This window comes from Anomaloglossus baeobatrachus, chromosome 9 (assembly GCF_048569485.1).
Source record: "Anomaloglossus baeobatrachus isolate aAnoBae1 chromosome 9, aAnoBae1.hap1, whole genome shotgun sequence".
Classification (NCBI taxonomy): Eukaryota; Metazoa; Chordata; class Amphibia; order Anura; family Aromobatidae; genus Anomaloglossus; species Anomaloglossus baeobatrachus.
The window spans coordinates 162,853,884-162,871,225 of record NC_134361.1 but is presented as its reverse complement, the minus strand read 5'-3'; the positions used below and the strand labels follow the sequence as shown (position 1 = coordinate 162,871,225).

General features: G+C 47.0%; 7 non-coding genes and 2 pseudogenes across 7 annotated transcripts; all 9 read right to left on the bottom strand.

Annotated features, from left to right (window-relative positions):
* Window positions 1-2,729: 2,729 nt before the first annotated feature.
* Window positions 2,730-2,920, bottom strand: LOC142252482 (U2 spliceosomal RNA). The gene has a single exon (XR_012725857.1). It is a non-coding gene; the product is annotated as a U2 spliceosomal RNA (small nuclear RNA).
* Window positions 2,921-4,302: 1,382 nt separating this feature from the next.
* LOC142252481 (U2 spliceosomal RNA) lies at window positions 4,303-4,493 on the bottom strand. Its single transcript, XR_012725856.1, has one exon. It is a non-coding gene; the product is annotated as a U2 spliceosomal RNA (small nuclear RNA).
* Window positions 4,494-5,872: 1,379 nt separating this feature from the next.
* On the bottom strand, window positions 5,873-6,070 carry LOC142253168 (U2 spliceosomal RNA). Its single transcript, XR_012726484.1, has one exon. It is a non-coding gene; the product is annotated as a U2 spliceosomal RNA (small nuclear RNA).
* A 2,176-nt stretch (window positions 6,071-8,246) lies between these two features.
* Window positions 8,247-8,437, bottom strand: LOC142252480 (U2 spliceosomal RNA). The gene has a single exon (XR_012725855.1). It is a non-coding gene; the product is annotated as a U2 spliceosomal RNA (small nuclear RNA).
* Window positions 8,438-9,818: 1,381 nt separating this feature from the next.
* LOC142253450 (U2 spliceosomal RNA) lies at window positions 9,819-10,014 on the bottom strand. Its single transcript, XR_012726736.1, has one exon. It is a non-coding gene; the product is annotated as a U2 spliceosomal RNA (small nuclear RNA).
* Window positions 10,015-11,570: 1,556 nt separating this feature from the next.
* On the bottom strand, window positions 11,571-11,773 carry LOC142253495 (U2 spliceosomal RNA; annotated as a pseudogene).
* Window positions 11,774-13,319: 1,546 nt separating this feature from the next.
* On the bottom strand, window positions 13,320-13,510 carry LOC142252478 (U2 spliceosomal RNA). The gene has a single exon (XR_012725853.1). It is a non-coding gene; the product is annotated as a U2 spliceosomal RNA (small nuclear RNA).
* Window positions 13,511-14,888: 1,378 nt separating this feature from the next.
* Window positions 14,889-15,086, bottom strand: LOC142253213 (U2 spliceosomal RNA). Its single transcript, XR_012726525.1, has one exon. It is a non-coding gene; the product is annotated as a U2 spliceosomal RNA (small nuclear RNA).
* Window positions 15,087-15,810: 724 nt separating this feature from the next.
* On the bottom strand, window positions 15,811-15,976 carry LOC142253644 (U2 spliceosomal RNA; annotated as a pseudogene).
* Window positions 15,977-17,342: the final 1,366 nt, after the last annotated feature.

Here is a 17,342-nt window from a genome sequence, read left to right as displayed (position 1 = left end):
CCACAAACTGCCCCCACAGAACTATCTTTCTTCTTTTTTCGGGAAACCACTGACCAGTCACCACCCTCGGTATTAGGAGACCCAGACTGCGTGTGGGACTCGGTGTCGACCTTTTGTCGCTCCCTCTTGGTCTTACCGACGGTACCTTTTTGATCTTTCTCAGCCCTCCTTTTGCCTTCCCTGTGGTCATGTAGCCAGCTCTTGTGGTCAGATTTTTTACCCGTCACAGCCTCGGAGGAGCCACCGTCAGGTGGCACACTCTCGCCACCTCCTGAGGCTCCGGGTTGTCGTTCCTCCTCCTGATGGGTGGTCCGATCTGATGGCTCCTGTCCGGATGTGTTGGGCTTTCCCCTCTGCTCCTCCTCCCGGAACCTGTGAGGACATGAAAAATAAAAATGACCAGGGGTCTGACAAAAACTGCATTTCTTTTCCTTTTTACAATCTTTTGTTTCATGATCCTGAGCAGCACAATTCCTACATGTTGACTTGCAATGCTCTTTAGCATGGCCATATTTTCCACAGATCCTACAATAAGCGGGCATACCAGAAAAATAAAAATCCCCATTTGTTTGTCCTATCTTGAACCGGGCGGGTGGGAGCTGCACCCCACCCGGTACGTAAGGATTCCTTACACATTTAACTAAAAATTTCCATTTAGATGTCCATATATTAAATTCATTTAAAATCTTACCAATACACTTAACACTCTTGAAATAAATAGCTAAAAATGACATGATTTCAGGAGCAGTAACAAAAGGTGAGAATATTTTTACAACAACCATTTTTACCTCATCCAGGACGTGCTCGATAACCTGGATCCCATTTAACACTGGATCATCTTCAACCTGTCTTACCCTGTTCAATACATCTCTGAAAATCCCTTCTCCTGTGAACGTAACATCATAGTCTCCACGTCTGGGGTAGTCCTGGATGGACAAAATTTCTTCCTTCCTCACATGGAGAAGTTTCTCGAGCACGTCCTGGACTACATACCCCAAATTCCTAGAATCGGAACCACCATCCGTAAAGTGGACCCGGACGGTATTTTTCAGCCTCGCAAAGGGAGGCACGAGGTTGGGGTCAACCTCCATGGAAAAACGCAACAAATGCAAATTGCCGCCACTTGCAACCTGCGCACCCAGAGTTCTGTACAAAGAACACCTGAGCACTGGGGGGATCGCAACCCGTTACCCTGGGACTAATCCCTCTCCCCAAAAGCAACAGGCAGGTGAAGCCCACCGAAGTGGACGATCCTGCCAGGCCAAGGAGAGGGGTACCCGAGTGCCCAAAAACTAGGATCTCCTGCCTGAAAAGCACTTGATCCTAGCCAAAAGGCCGAGAAGCGATAACCAGAATTGGTTTGGGCCTCGAGTGGCACCCTGGCCTATGCCGGACACATCTTAGGGAGAGAGAGCGAGAGGGAGACAAACCCACGCCTACACAAGACATTTTGTCACCCAAGCCAACCCTTGAAAAGGCTGCTTTGCAGAGCAAAAACAAGAAGAATGGTGCGTTTTGCAGCCGCCGCCCACTGCAATGAATCTGAATAACTCCTCCTTTTGGGCGCAAGCAACTCCCCTCCCCCTTGCAGTCTTTTCAATTCATGATACAAAAAGACGGACAGGACAGGTTGCCTGACTTTCCGTCACTGCCACCCTTTGCCATCCTTACCCGTAGAAAGCCCTTTCATCATCCCCAAACCCTAATCTTTTCCCTTCCCTTCCCAGCCCCAAACCCTGCCCTCTGTACCCATCTCACCACCCGCATCCCTTCTCCTATCATCCCCCTACCACCCGAGAAAAAAAAAAAAAAAAAAAGCTTGCCCCTTCCTTCCACTAGCCCACCTCCCACCCAAAGAGAAACTTCTGCTGCGCAGCTAGCTTTCTAGGCAGCAGCGCTATTGTGATGTCAGCGGGGGGCATTGTGACAAGCCGCCAGTGTTCCGTCTCTTCATGTTGTGCACTGTTCAAACGGAAAATACATCAACAGGCAGACTACAGAAAAGCTTACTAACAAAGGTTAGAGGGGGGCTTTCTCAGAGGGCTTTTTACAGTTTGTCTATTCCCAATTAGCCGTTTAAGTGTACTTAATGAAAGTAGTAATTCTTTCATAGGCCGCCCATTCTTAGTATTTGATGTTCCTTATATTGCGGTATCAGGCTGCGCAGCAGGTTGCAAAACATTCATCACCCATGACTGTCCCCAATTGGGTTCAGAAGCTAAATGTCTATCATGACCTCTCTTTTAGAATGTCCAAGAGCAAGCAAACTCTTCCTCCAGGTGAGGGAGCCAACAGCCCACTCAAGACATCATCATTGCTCAAAGAAAACCCCAAAAACCAATGCATGATAGGAATAAACAGGTAACTTTCTTTGGAGTGGAAGCGGAGAGATCGCACCTGATGCCAATTCTAGATCTTATCACACCTGTGGTCACTGCAGCAGCAGGTGAATCCACTTTGTCCAAAAGGGATCTATTCCATTCAATTGCAAATGATCTAGATAAGACAGAGAACAAGATACTGCAGCACGGGACATAGTCGAGTTGGTCAGGTTGAGTGGTGATGAGTTTGCTATTTGGATGAATAAAGAAAGTAAAAAGTGTGAAAGATAAAAAACAAAAGGAGGAAGTATTGAGGTGCATATGAAGACGTATGCTTTCTTCCAATTCATTAAATCGGGCTAATATGAATCAGGTGAATTGAGTTCTGCTTTTGGAAACTGGGTTAAGAAGGGGTGCACCGGTCCTGGAGGTACTGCAATACCAGGTCAATGCGTGGAGTGGACAGAGCAAGCTCTTTTTCCATCTCCCTGTTCTAAAAATCCATTTAATATATGGTCCCCAGATAGGGGACGTATCAGATATTAAACTGATAAGAACAGATACTACACTTGATCTTAGCCAAAAGGCCGAGAAGCGATAACCAGAATTGGTTTGGGCCTCGAGTGGCACCCTGGCCTATGCCGGACACATCTTAGGGAGAGAGAGCGAGAGGGAGACAAACCCACGCCTACACAAGACATTTTGTCACCCAAGCCAACCCTTGAAAAGGCTGCTTTGCAGAGCAAAAACAAGAAGAATGGTGCGTTTTGCAGCCGCTGCCCACTGCAATGAATCTGAATAACTCCTCCTTTTGGGCGCAAGCAACTCCCCTCCCCCTTGCAGTCTTTTCAATTCATGATACAAAAAGACGGACAGGACAGGTTGCCTGACTTTCCGTCACTGCCACCCTTTGCCATCCTTACCCGTAGAAAGCCCTTTCATCATCCCCAAACCCTAATCTTTTCCCTTCCCTTCCCAGCCCCAAACCCTGCCCTCTGTACCCATCTCACCACCCGCATCCCTTCTCCTATCATCCCCCTACCACCCGAGAAAAAAAAAAAAAAAAAAAGCTTGCCCCCTCCTTCCACTAGCCCACCTCCCACCCAAAGAGAAACTTCTGCTGCGCAGCTAGCTTTCTAGGCAGCAGCGCTATTGTGATGTCAGCGGGGGGCATTGTGACAAGCCGCCAGTGTTCCGTCTCTTCATGTTGTGCACTGTTCAAACGGAAAATACATCAACAGGCAGACTACAGAAAAGCTTACTAACAAAGGTTAGAGGGGGGCTTTCTCAGAGGGCTTTTTACAGTTTGTCTATTCCCAATTAGCCGTTTAAGTGTACTTAATGAAAGTAGTAATTCTTTCATAGGCCGCCCATTCTTAGTATTTGACGTTCCTTATATTGCGGTATCAGGCTGCGCAGCAGGTTGCAAAACATTCATCACCCATGACTGTCCCCAATTGGGTTCAGAAGCTAAATGTCTATCATGACCTCTCTTTTAGAATGTCCAAGAGCAAGCAAACTCTTCCTCCAGGTGAGGGAGCCAACAGCCCACTCAAGACATCATCATTGCTCAAAGAAAACCCCAAAAACCAATGCATGATAGGAATAAACAGGTAACTTTCTTTGGAGTGGAAGCGGAGAGATCGCACCTGATGCCAATTCTAGATCTTATCACACCTGTGGTCACTGCAGCAGCAGGTGAATCCACTTTGTCCAAAAGGGATCTATTCCATTCAATTGCAAATGATCTAGATAAGACAGAGAACAAGATACTGCAGCACGGGACATAGTCGAGTTGGTCAGGTTGAGTGGTGATGAGTTTGCTATTTGGATGAATAAAGAAAGTAAAAAGTGTGAAAGATAAAAAACAAAAGGAGGAAGTATTGAGGTGCATATGAAGACGTATGCTTTCTTCCAATTCATTAAATCGGGCTAATATGAATCAGGTGAATTGAGTTCTGCTTTTGGAAACTGGGTTAAGAAGGGGTGCACCGGTCCTGGAGGTACTGCAATACCAGGTCAATGCGTGGAGTGGACAGAGCAAGCTCTTTTTCCATCTCCCTGTTCTAAAAATCCATTTAATATATGGTCCCCAGATAGGGGACGTATCAGATATTAAACTGATAAGAACAGATACTACACTTGATCTTAGCCAAAAGGCCGAGAAGCGATAACCAGAATTGGTTTGGGCCTCGAGTGGCACCCTGGCCTATGCCGGACACATCTTAGGGAGAGAGAGCGAGAGGGAGACAAACCCACGCCTACACAAGACATTTTGTCACCCAAGCCAACCCTTGAAAAGGCTGCTTTGCAGAGCAAAAACAAGAAGAATGGTGCGTTTTGCAGCCGCCGCCCACTGCAATGAATCTGAATAACTCCTCCTTTTGGGCGCAAGCAACTCCCCTCCCCCTTGCAGTCTTTTAATTCATGATACAAAAAGACGGACAGGACAGGTTGCCTGACTTTCCGTCACTGCCACCCTTTGCCATCCTTACCCGTAGAAAGCCCTTTCATCATCCCCAAACCCTAATCTTTTCCCTTCCCTTCCCAGCCCCAAACCCTGCCCTCTGTACCCATCTCACCACCCGCATCCCTTCTCCTATCATCCCCCTACCACCCGAGAAAAAAAAAAAAAAAAAGCTTGCCCCCTCCTTCCACTAGCCCACCTCCCACCCAAAGAGAAACTTCTGCTGCGCAGCTAGCTTTCTAGGCAGCAGCGCTATTGTGATGTCAGCGGGGGGCATTGTGACAAGCCGCCAGTGTTCCGTCTCTTCATGTTGTGCACTGTTCAAACGGAAAATACATCAACAGGCAGACTACAGAAAAGCTTACTAACAAAGGTTAGAGGGGGGCTTTCTCAGAGGGCTTTTTACAGTTTGTCTATTCCCAATTAGCCGTTTAAGTGTACTTAATGAAAGTAGTAATTCTTTCATAGGCCGCCCATTCTTAGTATTTGACGTTCCTTATATTGCGGTATCAGGCTGCGCAGCAGGTTGCAAAACATTCATCACCCATGACTGTCCCCAATTGGGTTCAGAAGCTAAATGTCTATCATGACCTCTCTTTTAGAATGTCCAAGAGCAAGCAAACTCTTCCTCCAGGTGAGGGAGCCAACAGCCCACTCAAGACATCATCATTGCTCAAAGAAAACCCCAAAAACCAATGCATGATAGGAATAAACAGGTAACTTTCTTTGGAGTGGAAGCGGAGAGATCGCACCAGATGCCAATTCTAGATCTTATCACACCTGTGGTCACTGCAGCAGCAGGTGAATCCACTTTGTCCAAAAGGGATCTATTCCATTCAATTGCAAATGATCTAGATAAGACAGAGAACAAGATACTGCAGCACGGGACATAGTCGAGTTGGTCAGGTTGAGTGGTGATGAGTTTGCTATTTGGATGAATAAAGAAAGTAAAAAGTGTGAAAGATAAAAAACAAAAGGAGGAAGTATTGAGGTGCATATGAAGACGTATGCTTTCTTCCAATTCATTAAATCGGGCTAATATGAATCAGGTGAATTGAGTTCTGCTTTTGGAAACTGGGTTAAGAAGGGGTGCACCGGTCCTGGAGGTACTGCAATACCAGGTCAATGCGTGGAGTGGACAGAGCAAGCTCTTTTTCCATCTCCCTGTTCTAAAAATCCATTTAATATATGGTCCCCAGATAGGGGACGTATCAGATATTAAACTGATAAGAACAGATTTTTTTGATTTAATGCAGCTTTCCAAAGCACCGCAAAAATGCATGACCGAAGTCACACCAAAAACAGTGCAAAGGCTAGGATTCGTGTGGACCCCTCCGTGAGAAGAGGATCCCCAAAAATCAACCCCGTCCCTCCGAGCCAGAAGGCCACAGCGAGGGTCAGGGATCTTCGGTGCTCCCCCAAGCCGAAGCCTGGTTGAGCCTTGTTGTTGCTCCCAGCGTCCACCGAGACATCTTACCCAAGTGGAGTAGGGAGCTACTAGTCGTTGGTTTCGCAGCCGAGACTGCCCGGACCGTCAACCGGTGTTGGTTTCTCAGCCCAAGGCTGACCGGACCTCCAACCGGGTGTTGGTTTCTCAGCCCAAGGCTGACCGGACCTCCAACCGGGTGTTGGTTTCTCAGCCCAAGGCTAACCGGACCTCCAACCGGGTGTTGGTTTCTCAGCCCAAAGCTGACCAGACCTCCGACCGGGATTATAAAAATTTCCCTTCTTAGCCAGAAGACCGGGATAGGGCAATATGCTTGGAAATTATGAATAGGCAAGGCGCGGCGTGCGTCAGAGTCTGAGGTTACCAGGGTCCCAACCTAGCAAGTTCAGACTCCCTCCAGGGTGTCCATTCCTGGGGCACATTGCACCATAACCCCCACACTTACTCAGTCTAATAGCCTCGATCCTGGTAGGGCCATGGTTTCCTCTAGATGGATATACTATCCTCCCAAAGTACTAACAAGCGCAACCTTCCAGTGTGCATTGCATCATTGTACTAAGGTGGCCGGAGCCTTAAACCACCTTTTCAAACGATACTACACTTAATCTTAGCCAAAAGGCCGAGAAGCGATAACCAGAATTGGTTTGGGCCTCGAGTGGCACCCTGGCCTATGCCGGACACATCTTAGGGAGAGAGAGCGAGAGGGAGACAAACCCACGCCTACACAAGACATTTTGTCACCCAAGCCAACCCTTGAAAAGGCTGCTTTGCAGAGCAAAAACAAGAAGAATGGTGCATTTTGCAGCCGCCGCCCACTGCAATGAATCTGAATAACTCCTCCTTTTGGGCGCAAGCAACTCCCCTCCCCCTTGCAGTCTTTTCAATTCATGATACAAAAAGACGGACAGGACAGGTTGCCTGACTTTCCGTCACTGCCACCCTTTGCCATCCTTACCCGTAGAAAGCCCTTTCATCATCCCCAAACCCTAATCTTTTCCCTTCCCTTCCCAGCCCCAAACCCTGCCCTCTGTACCCATCTCACCACCCGCATCCCTTCTCCTATCATCCCCCTACCACCCGAGAAAAAAAAAAAAAAAAAGCTTGCCCCCTCCTTCCACTAGCCCACCTCCCACCCAAAGAGAAACTTCTGCTGCGCAGCTAGCTTTCTAGGCAGCAGCGCTATTGTGATGTCAGCGGGGGGCATTGTGACAAGCCGCCAGTGTTCCGTCTCTTCATGTTGTGCACTGTTCAAACGGAAAATACATCAACAGGCAGACTACAGAAAAGCTTACTAACAAAGGTTAGAGGGTGGCTTTCTCAGAGGGCTTTTTACAGTTTGTCTATTCCCAATTAGCCGTTTAAGTGTACTTAATGAAAGTAGTAATTCTTTCATAGGCCGCCCATTCTTAGTATTTGACGTTCCTTATATTGCGGTATCAGGCTGCGCAGCAGGTTGCAAAACATTCATCACCCATGACTGTCCCCAATTGGGTTCAGAAGCTAAATGTCTATCATGACCTCTCTTTTAGAATGTCCAAGAGCAAGCAAACTCTTCCTCCAGGTGAGGGAGCCAACAGCCCACTCAAGACATCATCATTGCTCAAAGAAAACCCCAAAAACCAATGCATGATAGGAATAAACAGGTAACTTTCTTTGGAGTGGAAGCGGAGAGATCGCACCAGATGCCAATTCTAGATCTTATCACACCTGTGGTCACTGCAGCAGCAGGTGAATCCACTTTGTCCAAAAGGGATCTATTCCATTCAATTGCAAATGATCTAGATAAGACAGAGAACAAGATACTGCAGCACGGGACATAGTCGAGTTGGTCAGGTTGAGTGGTGATGAGTTTGCTATTTGGATGAATAAAGAAAGTAAAAAGTGTGAAAGATAAAAAACAAAAGGAGGAAGTATTGAGGTGCATATGAAGACGTATGCTTTCTTCCAATTCATTAAATCGGGCTAATATGAATCAGGTGAATTGAGTTCTGCTTTTGGAAACTGGGTTAAGAAGGGGTGCACCGGTCCTGGAGGTACTGCAATACCAGGTCAATGCGTGGAGTGGACAGAGCAAGCTCTTTTTCCATCTCCCTGTTCTAAAAATCCATTTAATATATGGTCCCCAGATAGGGGACGTATCAGATATTAAACTGATAAGAACAGATACTACACTTGATCTTAGCCAAAAGGCCGAGAAGCGATAACCAGAATTGGTTTGGGCCTCGAGTGGCACCCTGGCCTATGCCGGACACATCTTAGGGAGAGAGAGCGAGAGGGAGACAAACCCACGCCTACACAAGACATTTTTTCACCCAAGCACACCCTTGAAAAGGCTGCTTTGCAGAGCAAAAACAAGAAGAATGGTGCGTTTTGCAGCCGCCGCCCACTGCAATGAATCTGAATAACTCCTCCTTTTGGGCGCAAGCAACTCCCCTCCCCCTTGCAGTCTTTTCAATTCATGATACAAAAAGACGGACAGGACAGGTTGCCTGACTTTCCGTCACTGCCACCCTTTGCCATCCTTACCCGTAGAAAGCCCTTTCATCATCCCCAAACCCTAATCTTTTCCCTTCCCTTCCCAGCCCCAAACCCTGCCCTCTGTACCCATCTCACCACCCGCATCCCTTCTCCTATCATCCCCCTACCACCCGAGAAAAAAAAAAAAAAAAAAGCTTGCCCCCTCCTTCCACTAGCCCACCTCCCACCCAAAGAGAAACTTCTGCTGCGCAGCTAGCTTTCTAGGCAGCAGCGCTATTGTGATGTCAGCGGGGGGCATTGTGACAAGCCGCCAGTGTTCCGTCTCTTCATGTTGTGCACTGTTCAAACGGAAAATACATCAACAGGCAGACTACAGAAAAGCTTACTAACAAAGGTTAGAGGGGGGCTTTCTCAGAGGGCTTTTTACAGTTTGTCTATTCCCAATTAGCCGTTTAAGTGTACTTAATGAAAGTAGTAATTCTTTCATAGGCCGCCCATTCTTAGTATTTGACGTTCCTTATATTGCGGTATCAGGCTGCGCAGCAGGTTGCAAAACATTCATCACCCATGACTGTCCCCAATTGGGTTCAGAAGCTAAATGTCTATCATGACCTCTCTTTTAGAATGTCCAAGAGCAAGCAAACTCTTCCTCCAGGTGAGGGAGCCAACAGCCCACTCAAGACATCATCATTGCTCAAAGAAAACCCCAAAAACCAATGCATGATAGGAATAAACAGGTAACTTTCTTTGGAGTGGAAGCGGAGAGATCGCACCAGATGCCAATTCTAGATCTTATCACACCTGTGGTCACTGCAGCAGCAGGTGAATCCACTTTGTCCAAAAGGGATCTATTCCATTCAATTGCAAATGATCTAGATAAGACAGAGAACAAGATACTGCAGCACGGGACATAGTCGAGTTGGTCAGGTTGAGTGGTGATGAGTTTGCTATTTGGATGAATAAAGAAAGTAAAAAGTGTGAAAGATAAAAAACAAAAGGAGGAAGTATTGAGGTGCATATGAAGACGTATGCTTTCTTCCAATTCATTAAATCGGGCTAATATGAATCAGGTGAATTGAGTTCTGCTTTTGGAAACTGGGTTAAGAAGGGGTGCACCGGTCCTGGAGGTACTGCAATACCAGGTCAATGCGTGGAGTGGACAGAGCAAGCTCTTTTTCCATCTCCCAGTTCTAAAAATCCATTTAATATATGGTCCCCAGATAGGGGACGTATCAGATATTAAACTGATAAGAACAGATTTTTTTTTTTTTTTTTTTTTGAAGGATGAGTTCGAAAATAATAAAGTGACCGCCTCTCGTTGCCCAGGTAACTGTCCGTCACAAGAGGGCTATGACATCCTACGATGCACACTCCCCCAAGGCCAGCAGTTGTGCAATACCCTGGCACCTTTCAGCACCAACCAAGGAAGTACCCTCCCAAACTACACTTGATCTTAGCCAAAAGGCCGAGAAGCGATAACCAGAATTGGTTTGGGCCTCGAGTGGCACCCTGGCCTATGCCGGACACATCTTAGGGAGAGAGAGCGAGAGGGAGACAAACCCACGCCTACACAAGACATTTTGTCACCCAAGCCAACCCTTGAAAAGGCTGCTTTGCAGAGCAAAAACAAGAAGAATGGTGCGTTTTGCAGCCGCCGCCCACTGCAATGAATCTGAATAACTCCTCCTTTTGGGCGCAAGCAACTCCCCTCCCCCTTGCAGTCTTTTCAATTCATGATACAAAAAGACGGACAGGACAGGTTGCCTGACTTTCCGTCACTGCCACCCTTTGCCATCCTTACCCGTAGAAAGCCCTTTCATCATCCCCAAACCCTAATCTTTTCCCTTCCCTTCCCAGCCCCAAACCCTGCCCTCTGTACCCATCTCACCACCCGCATCCCTTCTCCTATCATCCCCCTACCACCCGAGAAAAAAAAAAAAAAAAAGCTTGCCCCCTCCTTCCACTAGCCCACCTCCCACCCAAAGAGAAACTTCTGCTGCGCAGCTAGCTTTCTAGGCAGCAGCGCTATTGTGATGTCAGCGGGGGGCATTGTGACAAGCCGCCAGTGTTCCGTCTCTTCATGTTGTGCACTGTTCAAACGGAAAATACATCAACAGGCAGACTACAGAAAAGCTTACTAACAAAGGTTAGAGGGGGGCTTTCTCAGAGGGCTTTTTACAGTTTGTCTATTCCCAATTAGCCGTTTAAGTGTACTTAATGAAAGTAGTAATTCTTTCATAGGCCGCCCATTCTTAGTATTTGACGTTCCTTATATTGCGGTATCAGGCTGCGCAGCAGGTTGCAAAACATTCATCACCCATGACTGTCCCCAATTGGGTTCAGAAGCTAAATGTCTATCATGACCTCTCTTTTAGAATGTCCAAGAGCAAGCAAACTCTTCCTCCAGGTGAGGGAGCCAACAGCCCACTCAAGACATCATCATTGCTCAAAGAAAACCCCAAAAACCAATGCATGATAGGAATAAACAGGTAACTTTCTTTGGAGTGGAAGCGGAGAGATCGCACCAGATGCCAATTCTAGATCTTATCACACCTGTGGTCACTGCAGCAGCAGGTGAATCCACTTTGTCCAAAAGGGATCTATTCCATTCAATTGCAAATGATCTAGATAAGACAGAAAACAAGATACTGCAGCACGGGACATAGTCGAGTTGGTCAGGTTGAGTGGTGATGAGTTTGCTATTTGGATGAATAAAGAAAGTAAAAAGTGTGAAAGATAAAAAACAAAAGGAGGAAGTATTGAGGTGCATATGAAGACGTATGCTTTCTTCCAATTCATTAAATCGGGCTAATATGAATCAGGTGAATTGAGTTCTGCTTTTGGAAACTGGGTTAAGAAGGGGTGCACCGGTCCTGGAGGTACTGCAATACCAGGTCAATGCGTGGAGTGGACAGAGCAAGCTCTTTTTCCATCTCCCTGTTCTAAAAATCCATTTAATATATGGTCCCCAGATAGGGGACGTATCAGATATTAAACTGATAAGAACAGATTTTTTTTTTTTTTTTTTTTTTTTTTTTGAAGGATGAGTTTGAAAATAATAAAGAGACCGCCTCTCGTTGCCCAGGTAACTGTCCGTCACAAGAGGGCTATGACATCCTACGATGCACACTCCCCCAAGGCCAGCAGTTGTGCAATACCCTGGCACCTTTCAGCACCAACCAAGGTAGTACCCTCCCAAACTACACTTGATCTTAGCCAAAAGGCCGAGAAGCGATAACCAGAATTGGTTTGGGCCTCGAGTGGCACCCTGGCCTATGCCGGACACATCTTAGGGAGAGAGAGCGAGAGGGAGACAAACCCACGCCTACACAAGACATTTTGTCACCCAAGCCAACCCTTGAAAAGGCTGCTTTGCAGAGCAAAAACAAGAAGAATGGTGCGTTTTGCAGCCGCCGCCCACTGCAATGAATCTGAATAACTCCTCCTTTTGGGCGCAAGCAACTCCCCTCCCCCTTGCAGTCTTTTCAATTCATGATACAAAAAGACGGACAGGACAGGTTGCCTGACTTTCCGTCACTGCCACCCTTTGCCATCCTTACCCGTAGAAAGCCCTTTCATCATCCCCAAACCCTAATCTTTTCCCTTCCCTTCCCAGCCCCAAACCCTGCCCTCTGTACCCATCTCACCACCCGCATCCCTTCTCCTATCATCCCCCTACCACCCGAGAAAAAAAAAAGCTTGCCCCCTCCTTCCACTAGCCCACCTCCCACCCAAAGAGAAACTTCTGCTGCGCAGCTAGCTTTCTAGGCAGCAGCGCTATTGTGATGTCAGCGGGGGGCATTGTGACAAGCCGCCAGTGTTCCGTCTCTTCATGTTGTGCACTGTTCAAACGGAAAATACATCAACAGGCAGACTACAGAAAAGCTTACTAACAAAGGTTAGAGGGGGGCTTTCTCAGAGGGCTTTTTACAGTTTGTCTATTCCCAATTAGCCGTTTAAGTGTACTTAATGAAAGTAGTAATTCTTTCATAGGCCGCCCATTCTTAGTATTTGACGTTCCTTATATTGCGGTATCAGGCTGCGCAGCAGGTTGCAAAACATTCATCACCCATGACTGTCCCCAATTGGGTTCAGAAGCTAAATGTCTATCATGACCTCTCTTTTAGAATGTCCAAGAGCAAGCAAACTCTTCCTCCAGGTGAGGGAGCCAACAGCCCACTCAAGACATCATCATTGCTCAAAGAAAACCCCAAAAACCAATGCATGATAGGAATAAACAGGTAACTTTCTTTGGAGTGGAAGCGGAGAGATCGCACCAGATGCCAATTCTAGATCTTATCACACCTGTGGTCACTGCAGCAGCAGGTGAATCCACTTTGTCCAAAAGGGATCTATTCCATTCAATTGCAAATGATCTAGATAAGACAGAGAACAAGATACTGCAGCACGGGACATAGTCGAGTTGGTCAGGTTGAGTGGTGATGAGTTTGCTATTTGGATGAATAAAGAAAGTAAAAAGTGTGAAAGATAAAAAACAAAAGGAAGTATTGAGGTGCATATGAAGACGTATGCTTTCTTCCAATTCATTAAATCGGGCTAATATGAATCAGGTGAATTGAGTTCTGCTTTTGGAAACTGGGTTAAGAAGGGGTGCACCGGTCCTGGAGGTACTGCAATACCAGGTCAATGCGTGGAGTGGACAGAGCAAGCTCTTTTTCCATCTCCCTGTTCTAAAAATCCATTTAATATATGGTCCCCAGATAGGGGACGTATCAGATATTAAACTGATAAGAACAGATACTACACTTGATCTTAGCCAAAAGGCCGAGAAGCGATAACCAGAATTGGTTTGGGCCTCGAGTGGCACCCTGGCCTATGCTGGACACATCTTAGGGAGAGAGAGCGAGAGGGAGACAAACCCACGCCTACACAAGACATTTTGTCACCCAAGCCAACCCTTGAAAAGGCTGCTTTGCAGAGCAAAAACAAGAAGAATGGTGCGTTTTGCAGCCGCCGCCCACTGCAATGAATCTGAATAACTCCTCCTTTTGGGCGCAAGCAACTCCCCTCCCCCTTGCAGTCTTTTCAATTCATGATACAAAAAGACGGACAGGACAGGTTGCCTGACTTTCCGTCACTGCAACCCTTTGCCATCCTTACCCGTAGAAAGCCCTTTCATCATCCCCAAACCCTAATCTTTTCCCTTCCCTTCCCAGCCCCAAACCCTGCCCTCTGTACCCATCTCACCACCCGCATCCCTTCTCCTATCATCCCCCTACCACCCGAGAAAAAAAAAAAAAAAGGTTGCCCCCTCCTTCCACTAGCCCACCTCCCACCCAAAGAGAAACTTCTGCTGCGCAGCTAGCTTTCTAGGCAGCAGCGCTATTGTGATGTCAGCGGGGGGCATTGTGACAAGCCGCCAGTGTTCCGTCTCTTCATGTTGTGCACTGTTCAAACGGAAAATACATCAACAGGCAGACTACAGAAAAGCTTACTAACAAAGGTTAGAGGGGGGCTTTCTCAGAGGGCTTTTTACAGTTTGTCTATTCCCAATTAGCCGTTTAAGTGTACTTAATGAAAGTAGTAATTCTTTCATAGGCCGCCCATTCTTAGTATTTGACGTTCCTTATATTGCGGTATCAGGCTGCGCAGCAGGTTGCAAAACATTCATCACCCATGACTGTCCCCAATTGGGTTCAGAAGCTAAATGTCTATCATGACCTCTCTTTTAGAATGTCCAAGAGCAAGCAAACTCTTCCTCCAGGTGAGGGAGCCAACAGCCCACTCAAGACATCATCATTGCTCAAAGAAAACCCCAAAAACCAATGCATGATAGGAATAAACAGGTAACTTTCTTTGGAGTGGAAGCGGAGAGATCGCACCAGATGCCAATTCTAGATCTTATCACACCTGTGGTCACTGCAGCAGCAGGTGAATCCACTTTGTCCAAAAGGGATCTATTCCATTCAATTGCAAATGATCTAGATAAGACAGAGAACAAGATACTGCAGCACGGGACATAGTCGAGTTGGTCAGGTTGAGTGGTGATGAGTTTGCTATTTGGATGAATAAAGAAAGTAAAAAGTGTGAAAGATAAAAAACAAAAGGAGGAAGTATTGAGGTGCATATGAAGACGTATGCTTTCTTCCAATTCATTAAATCGGGCTAATATGAATCAGGTGAACTGAGTTCTGCTTTTGGAAACTGGGTTAAGAAGGGGTGCACCGGTCCTGGAGGTACTGCAATACCAGGTCAATGCGTGGAGTGGACAGAGCAAGCTCTTTTTCCATCTCCCTGTTCTAAAAATCCATTTAATATATGGTCCCCAGATAGGGGACGTATCAGATATTAAACTGATAAGAACAGATTTTTTGATTTAATGAAGCTTTCCAAAGCACCGCAAAAAATGCATGACCGAAGTCACACCAAAAACAGTGCAAAGGCTAGGATTCGTGTGGACCCTTCCGTGAGGAGAGGGTCCCCAAAAATCAACCCCGTCCCTCCGAGCCAGAAGGCCACAGCAAGGGTCAGGGATCTTCGGTGCTCCTCCAAGCCGAAGCCTGGTTGAGCCTTGTCGTTGCTCCCAGCGTCCACCCAGGCATCTTACCCAAGTGGAGTAAAGAGCTACTAGTTGTTGGTTTCGCAGCCGAAACTGCCCGGACCGTCAACCGGTGTTGGTTTATGAGCCCAAGGCTAACCGGACCTCCAACCGGGTGTTGGTTTCTCAGCCGAAGCTGACCCGGACCTCCAACCGTGTGTTGGTTTCTCAGCCGAAGCTGACCCGGACCTCCAACCGGGTGTTGGTTTCTCAGCCGAAGCTGACCCGGACCTCCAACCGGGTGTTGGTTTCTCAGCCGAAGCTGACCCGGACCTCCAACCGGGTGTTGGTTTCTCAGCCCAAAGCTGAACGGACCTCCGACCATGATTATAAAAATTTCCCTTCCTAGCCAGAAGGCCGGGATAGATCAATATGCTCAGAAAGTATGAACGGGCAAGGTACGGTGTGCTACTGAGCCCAAGGCTCGCCGGGGTCCCAAGCCAGCAAGCTCAGACTCACTCCAGGGTCGTCAGTCCTGTGGCACATTGCACCATAACCCCCACACTTACTCAGTCTAATAGCCTCGATCCTGGTAGGGCCATGTTTTCCTCTAGATGAATATACTATACATCCAGAGTACTAGCAAGCGCAACCTTCCAGTGTGCATTGCATCTGCCGAGCCTCACAGATACTACACTTGATCTTAGCCAAAAGGCCGAGAAGTGATACTACACTTGATCTTAGCCAAAAGGCCGAGAAGCGATAACCAGAATTGGTTTGGGCCTCGAGTGGCACCCTGGCCTATGCCGGACACATCTTAGGGAGAGAGAGCGAGAGGGAGACAAACCCACGCCTACACAAGACATTTTGTCACCCAAGCCAACCCTTGAAAAGGCTGCTTTGCAGAGCAAAAACAAGAAGAATGGTGCGTTTTGCAGCCGCCGCCCACTGCAATGAATCTGAATAACTCCTCCTTTTGGGCGCAAGCAACTCCCCTCCCCCTTGCAGTCTTTTCAATTCATGATACAAAAAGACGGACAGGACAGGTTGCCTGACTTTCCGTCACTGCCACCCTTTGCCATCCTTACCCGTAGAAAGCCCTTTCATCATCCCCAAACCCTAATCTTTTCCCTTCCCTTGCCAGCCCCAAACCCTGCCCTCTGTACCCATCTCACCACCCGCATCCCTTCTCCTATCATCCCCCTACCACCCGAGAAAAAAAAAAAAAAAAAAGCTTGCCCCCTCCTTCCACTAGCCCACCTCCCACCCAAAGAGAAACTTCTGCTGCGCAGCTAGCTTTCTAGGCATCAGCGCTATTGTGATGTCAGCGGGGGGCATTGTGACAAGCCGCCAGTGTTCCGTCTCTTCATGTTGTGCACTGTTCAAACGGAAAATACATCAACAGGCAGACTACAGAAAAGCTTACTAACAAAGGTTAGAGGGGGGCTTTCTCAGAGGGCTTTTTACAGTTTGTCTATTCCCAATTAGCCGTTTAAGTGTACTTAATGAAAGTAGTAATTCTTTCATAGGCCGCCCATTCTTAGTATTTGACGTTCCTTATATTGCGGTATCAGGCTGCGCAGCAGGTTGCAAAACATTCATCACCCATGACTGTCCCCAATTGGGTTCAGAAGCTAAATGTCTATCATGACCTCTCTTTTAGAATGTCCAAGAGCAAGCAAACTCTTCCTCCAGGTGAGGGAGCCAACAGCCCACTCAAGACATCATCATTGCTCAAAGAAAACCCCAAAAACCAATGCATGATAGGAATAAACAGGTAACTTTCTTTGGAGTGGAAGCGGAGAGATCGCACCAGATGCCAATTCTAGATCTTATCACACCTGTGGTCACTGCAGCAGCAGGTGAATCCACTTTGTCCAAAAGGGATCTATTCCATTCAATTGCAAATGATCTAGATAAGACAGAGAACAAGATACTGCAGCACGGGACATAGTCGAGTTGGTCAGGTTGAGTGGTGATGAGTTTGCTATTTGGATGAATAAAGAAAGTAAAAAGTGTGAAAGATAAAAAACAAAAGGAGGAAGTATTGAGGTGCATATGAAGACGTATGCTTTCTTCCAATTCATTAAATCGGGCTAATATGAATCAGGTGAATTGAGTTCTGCTTTT